The sequence below is a fragment of the Ursus maritimus genome, unplaced genomic scaffold, assembly GCF_017311325.1.
Source record: "Ursus maritimus isolate PB19 unplaced genomic scaffold, ASM1731132v1 scaffold_4, whole genome shotgun sequence".
Lineage (NCBI taxonomy): Eukaryota > Metazoa > Chordata > Mammalia > Carnivora > Ursidae > Ursus > Ursus maritimus.
In genome coordinates, this window is record NW_024426552.1 from 42,254,158 (window position 1) to 42,261,416 (window position 7,259).

Below are 7,259 nucleotides of genomic sequence, written 5' to 3' on the forward strand. Positions count from 1 at the left end.
CCACCACCTTGAAGCTTGAAAAAGCACAGTAGTAAGTTTAAATGTCTTACGAGGAGGACCACGGAGCTCAAGCCAAATATGACACTGCTTTTGTACATGTATCATCTGTGGTCTGAATAGTACTATTTCTATAGTCTAGAAATGATTATGCTTTGGGAGGAAACATAGCAATAGAACACACTAAGAGACTAAAGTACATAACTATAATTGGTATCTCATTCATTTAGAAGTAAAAAAAAAAAAACTTTCCCACAGACTGCAATGCTTATATTATCTAAATTGGAAGATCTTTCTAATATCACTGCATACGGAAAACCAAATAACAATTAGCAGAATTCTTACAAAGCATCAATCTAGAGTAAGAAAAAAATGACTTCTTTAGAGAAATAGTCCACTCAGGCAATTATGAAGCTTGTAAAAGTAGTTCTGTCCTTTTTTCTGAGAGCACAGTGTCTCTTTACCCTGAATTTTAATGAATAAATTGTTCACTTTTGACCTGAGCTTTCTATTTTCTGAGTCATCCTGACAATCTCTTTTAATCACATATTAATTTTTGAATCAGGGCTTAATAGGATAAATCAAATTTTCCCATGTGACATTATTATCGTACTCTAATTGTACATTTTTAAGATTAAAATTAGGTCACTTTGATTAGAGTTTTGGGAATCCAAGACTTTAAAATTCCTTTCATTTTAATCAATTGGATGGCTAACCACATCGGTGCATAGATTTTAAATGTTTAAACCTCAGTGATCATCTCTTACCTATATAACAATGAAAGTATTTGTCTGCAGGACCTCAGATTGAGTAAAGACAAAATGTATTAGAAGTCCAAAACCTTAAACATAATGAAAGTTTTAATGTGTCCTAGGATATAAAAACACAAAAGCCCATCAAAAGACTAAAACAAAGATGAAAGAAATAAGAATTTACAGGGCAAGGCAATACAACCTTTATGATTATAAGATTTAAAATATCTAGCAGTTTATAATAAGGGACAAATCGAATAAACATAATTTTACTTCTGAAATCATTTCATAATGGAAATTCAGATTCAGTCATGTTTGGATTAGGAATAGAGAAGTCACTCGGAAAATACATCCACACATCAGAAAATGATTATTATTCCTTAGGATATTACATATTAAATTTGTCAATTACTAGATCTGCCATAGTCTGTAGGACAGATTAAAAAACAAATTCTTACTGCATTAGAAGAAACAGCTAAAGCGTTTTAATTTAAAACCATCCTTTTCATCATTATTTTGAAAATTTTCTTACTATTTTAGACAAAAAGACTTCCCACAGTTATCATATGCTTTCTTTTGTAAATTAAAGTTAAGCATCAAAATAACCTCAAATCTTTAGCTTAAATACCAAATTACATGTAGTATATTACTTATTACGTGCTTATGCCAATGCACATACTCAAAAACACATCATATAATATTAAAACATATTTTATAATGAACATTGTAGGCATATGATTATGGAACAGACAAGAAAGTAATAAAAAATACAAGTGTGGGTTTTCCTTTAAAGATTTATTTATTTATTTGAGAGAGAGACAGTTCGAGTGAGTGAGTGAGCAGGGCAGGGGCAGAGGGAGAAGGAGAGGGAGAATCTTAGGCAGGGTCTACGTTCAGGGCAGAGCCCAATGGGGGGTTCGATCTCATGAGCCTCAGATCATGTCCTGAGCCAAAACCAAGAGTGGATCCTTTAACCGACTGAGCCACCCAGGTGCCCCACAAGTGTGTCTTAAGGTAGCTTTATATTTAATATAATGAGAGGGGGCATTCTGCTTTAGAGAAAACTGAAGGCAAAATTTTATGGCACAGTATATTTGATCATTTATAAATAATACCAAATGTAGTAGTAGCTGAGGTTTTAAGAATTATATTCTTCAATTTCTCAAAGCAGTCCTTAAGTCAAGCTCCCTCTTCCTGTGTATATGTAAAAAAAAATTTTTGACGTAGCAATATATATGTGAATATATATATAACATAGAAACACATGTTTATAACATAGATATATCTATATGTTAAGTATGGTTTACTCTCTAAACATTAATATGGAATAGTGAATTGATTTAAATAGTTCTACCTCCTTACCTCTAATTCCCACGCATCAATTTGCTGTACAGATAACCCATGGATGGTAAACTTTGAGTCTACTGTTTTGCTGGCAAGGATGCTAAAGAAAATTTAAAAGTAGATGCAGTGCAGAAATAATCTTTCTTAATTAGCTCCATCACATATCAAGTAGGATTAATAGGCTATGAGCCTTTGCATTTATTATAATGCTCTGACATTCCATCTATCACATTTGAGCTTCTTCAGGAAGGTGAAGCAGCACATCTCCTTCAATTTATCTTGTGATATAGTATAAGACGGCAAGTTGCTATTTTGTTCATTAACTTGTAAGAGTTAAAATTTCTGTAAATAGAAACTATAATGAGTGCTCAAGATCATTTATCGTGCTGACAAGAACCTGCATTCTAATAGCTGCCCCACCCCCAGGTATCAGTAAAACTTTGGAGATTGATAAGGGAAATATTTGAAAGTTGTTTTTTTTTTTTTAAGTATTTTCTTCTCAGGTTAGGGCGTACCTGTTAATTAAGAGCTATGTACCACGCTCAGTATGAAGTAAAAATGAGAAAATGAATAGTAAAGGAAGCTGGTTTCATGTTTAAGTAATGTATTTTGTTTTTATTGCATTTATCTCAAAGTTTAAATAAAACACTATATTCAGAATTAGCAGAAAAGAATAGGAACAGAACGATACCAGCTTTTGGTTGTAAATGGATTTCCAACTTTTCTTTTTAACTAATTTATGTATCATCAAACATGTATTAAGCTTTTATGATGTGTTAGGACAGAATCTGGCCATATACTGACACATGCAATAAAAAAGTGTAATGCATGCCCGGAAGCCAGAGAGTGACCAGAGGCCGTGGGTGGCCCTGCCGGTAAGTTGTCAGAACAGCTCACATTTGAGCAGAAGCCTGCCTGGAGTGAAGGAGTTAGAAATGAGACTGTCTACCATGAGAGTGTTTTGAGCAATAAGAAGGGCAAGAGCAAGGAGGGGGTAGGGGCATAATTGACACATTTGATGATCAGCAAAAAAGCCAATTAGGGGAAGAGTGGGAAGGGATTAGATCAGAGAAGTGGCTTATGTTTTGTTACCACAAAATTAAGTTTCTGCCATATTTTAGTCAGAATTACTTCTTTTTTTTTTTGTATCAAATAATTTTCAATGTCAGCTAGTTTGGAATGAGTAGGACTGTAGATAAAATATCCGGAAAGTAGCTTGTTATAAAATTGCTTAACCCAAACAACCTACCCATTCAGTGACTCTAGGAAGCCTAACAATTGATCTAATTGATAAAAATTAAAGGTGGAGCAGGATCAAATCAGTTTTTGCTTCCTTCTCGAACTGGTACAATGTGAAAAGTCTGAGTTTTGGTGAGAGCTTATAAAATCCTTCAGGCTGGCATTCTCCTTTCTCCCAACTCCCTAATCTCATCTCACACCTCTCACACCATTTTACAACTAAGCTCAAATATAAAAGATTTATCAACGTCCTTAAAAAAAAAAGGGGGTTATGAGGAGCACCCGTATTTGAATATAGTGATGGTGGTTGACTCACTGCTCTGAGGGTGAATGCACACCACGGGAATCAAGCCGCGTGCTTCCCAGCAAGTCTCTGCTTACACGGTAATTGTTTTGTGTTGGGGGATTTTTCTGAGGATTTAAGAACGTGGGGCTTTGCCCTACATTGGATACTATCAGGAAGTGGAGATAATGCTATTAATTGGTATCTTAATATTTCTTATCTAGAAAATAGTAAGAACAATGTGAGGCTAAAGTTGTCATTGATAAAGAAGCAGCAGTAATTTGTATTAGCCAGAAATGGGACTATTTGGCTCTTTTTGTAGTTTGGAGAATATTATTGCTTTTTCTAAATTTATACATGAATAGGGAGTGGTCTTGCTTTGTCTTGATCCATTGAGTTCCCGGAGGGGTCTCTTCTGATGTTGACGTTAAATTATTTATGAAGAAGAGCGCCATGGTATAGCTTTGAGTGCCATATGAGTTCTTAACAACACCAAAGCCTTGTTGAAAGTACAAGGCTTAGCTCCAGACCAGCTCCTGGCTCTCAGATGCTACTTTTCTGTTTTTTTAGTGTATTTGTCAGGCTTGGGAAATAAAAGTGGCTGGCTTCATGGAAACCCTCAACAATTCTTCTTCCAATTTTCTAACAGATTATTTAAGACCTATATAAAATGTTTAGAAGAAATCATTGAGGAAGACATATGGGCCTGGATATTTATTTGGAGAAGGCTTTTTAATTACAGATTTATTTTCTTAAAATTAGTATTGAAAAGTCAAATTTTCTATTCTTTCAGTTTTTAAAACTTATACATTTCTAGAAATGTGTTCATTTCTCCTAAATTTTCAGATTATTGGAAAAATTGTTTCAAACATACTATTGTGTTTAGTACACATTTGTTATATTTTGATGATATTTCCTTTAATATGTTATACTGTTTTTTCTTTCTTTCACTTTTCTTCTAATCATTCTATTAAATAATGTTTTCAGTCTTTTCAAAGAATCAAATTTGGCAATGTTGTTACTTCATGATATGTTTGTTTTCTATTCTATTATTTCCTTCCTCTAAGTTCAGTGGGTATAATCCCCAGTTGTTTGTTTTCTAACTTCTTGAGAAGGCTATCTAGATTGTTTTTCAAGCCTTTTTTTTCTATCTTATGCCTTAAAGCTATACATTTTCCTCTCAGTTTACCACAAGTTTTGATTTAATTTTTATTACTTAATTCAGAGTAGTTTATAATTGCCATTGGGTTTTCTTCTTTGACTTTGAGTTATTTAAAAGTGTATTTAATTTCAAGCATTTAGTGATTATTCATTTAGCATATAATAAAGATCTGGATTAATTTCTCTATTGCCATTGACCATTTTGTCCGAGGCTTCAGATTTGTTGAGCCTTATCATCTATATGTGATCACATGAACATCGCCAGTTGCAGTGTTTTACATATGTCAAATAGAGTTTAATTGTGCTATTCAGAACTTCTATAACTTTGATGGTTTTTTTGTATTTGTTCTATCTCTCCAGGTGGATGTGGATTTTGTTCTTCTTCTACTTTTATTTTTATTGATTTTTTTTGCTTAAATATTTTTGAGATTGTGATAAGGTGCGTGCAAATTTTAAAATATTTTCCAGGTTGATTGATTCTTTTGACCTTAAGTAGCTTTCTCTACCTCTGCCATGCCATCAGGTGGTCTCTCTATTTCTAGAAATGCATTGCACCCTAAAGTTTTTATCAACTTTTCTGCAGATAATGATTTAATGAAATACATTTCTCTGTCCTTTATTTTCAAACGTTCTTTATCTTTACGTTTAAGATATGTATGTTGTAAGAAACATATATTTCTTTTATTTGTTTATTTATTTTTAAGTTTATTTATATTTAATTTCAATTAGCTAACATATAGTACATCATTAGTTTTTGATGTAGTGTTCACTGATTCATTAGTTGCGTATAACACCCAATGCTCATCCCATCATGTGCCCTCCTTAATACCCATCACCGTTACGCCAGGCCCCTCCCTCTCCACAACTCTCAGTTTGTTTCCTGGAGTCAAGAGTCTTGCATATGTTTCTTTTAAACCAATCTGAAAATCTTAGTTTTATAATATCTGTTAGTCCATTTACATTTAAAGTAATGACAAATATAAATGGGATTTATATCTATCAATTTACCACTGATTTTTATTTGGATCATCTATTCTATGTCCCATTTTCTTTCCCCTCTTAACATCTTTGATTAATGAAGTATTTAGTTATTACCAAAATTACCAAATCATGCTTGATTTACTAAAATCAAAAGCATAATAGATTGTGGTTGATAGAGTAAAAGATAGTAATTATCAATTCCTTTTCTTCTCTTAAACACATGCCATTCCATACATCTAGATGTCAGTTTAGCCTGTCATAGGGACTTATATTTACTGTACAATACGGCGGAAGTGACATTGCAGTTTCCTACCTACTTCTTAGAGTACTGTGAGATTATACATTTTTCTCTTAAATCTGAAACACTGACAACACCAAATGTTGATGGGGATGTAGAGCAACACGTATTCTTCTTCATCATTGGTGAGAATGGTCCAGCCACTTTGAAAGAGAGTTTTGCGATTTTTTACAAAACTATACCTACTCTTACCATATGGTCCAGTAATTATGTTTCTTGCCAGGGGTTGAGGGGATGGGAGGGATAAAAGGGCAGAACACAGAGGATTTTATTATACTCTGTATAATATTATAATGATGAATATGTGTCATTATACACTTGTTCCAACCCATAGAATGTACATTATCAAGAATGAACCCTAAGTTAAATTATGGACTTTGGATAATTATCTTATGTTAATGTAGGTTCATTAACCATAATAAATATACCACTCTGGTGAGTAATGTTGATAACGGAGGCTATGCATATGCAGGGGCAGGGAGCATATGGGAAATATCTGTACCTTCCTCTCAATTTTGCTGTGAACCTAAAATTGTCCTAAAAATAAATAAATAAATAAATAAATAAATAAAGTCTTTAAAATTTTTTGGAATGTCTACAATAAGACAAATGGTTGAAAATTAATGGTGGGCCTTTTCTGGTACAGTTATCAACACAGTTAAAATATAGGAAAAAATTCCTCCCAAAGTAGGGCAATCTAGTCCCTTACATATTTTCAATCAGACAGTAGATGAATATTGTCTGTGGTATTGAAAAGGGATCCTATATTCAATGGCCAGAGTGGTACCAGCAAAATCCTTAGCAGCATAAACAAGCCTTTTCAATATTGAATTATCTCTATATAACAAATGTGTAATATAATTCTTTCAGCTAGAGTTTTTAATTTTGTCTGGAAGAGATTGGTGAGTAAATAAGAAACCATAACAAAATGCAGTATCATTTCTACAAATGCATCACTGAGATATTTTTTAACTGTGACATTTTCATTAATCTATGCTATAAATTAAGCAAAGGTAAGGCATAATGAATTTTATACAGCATGATTAAGTACCAGGATTCAAGATTAAACTCATTAAATTAAACTAATAATTTAATAACTGTTAATATAACTTCAAAAGAAAAAACTTAAATAGGATTTACAATCTTAGCAGCACACAATTTAAAGAATGTATTTTAATACATTAACATTTTCTTTGTAACAGTT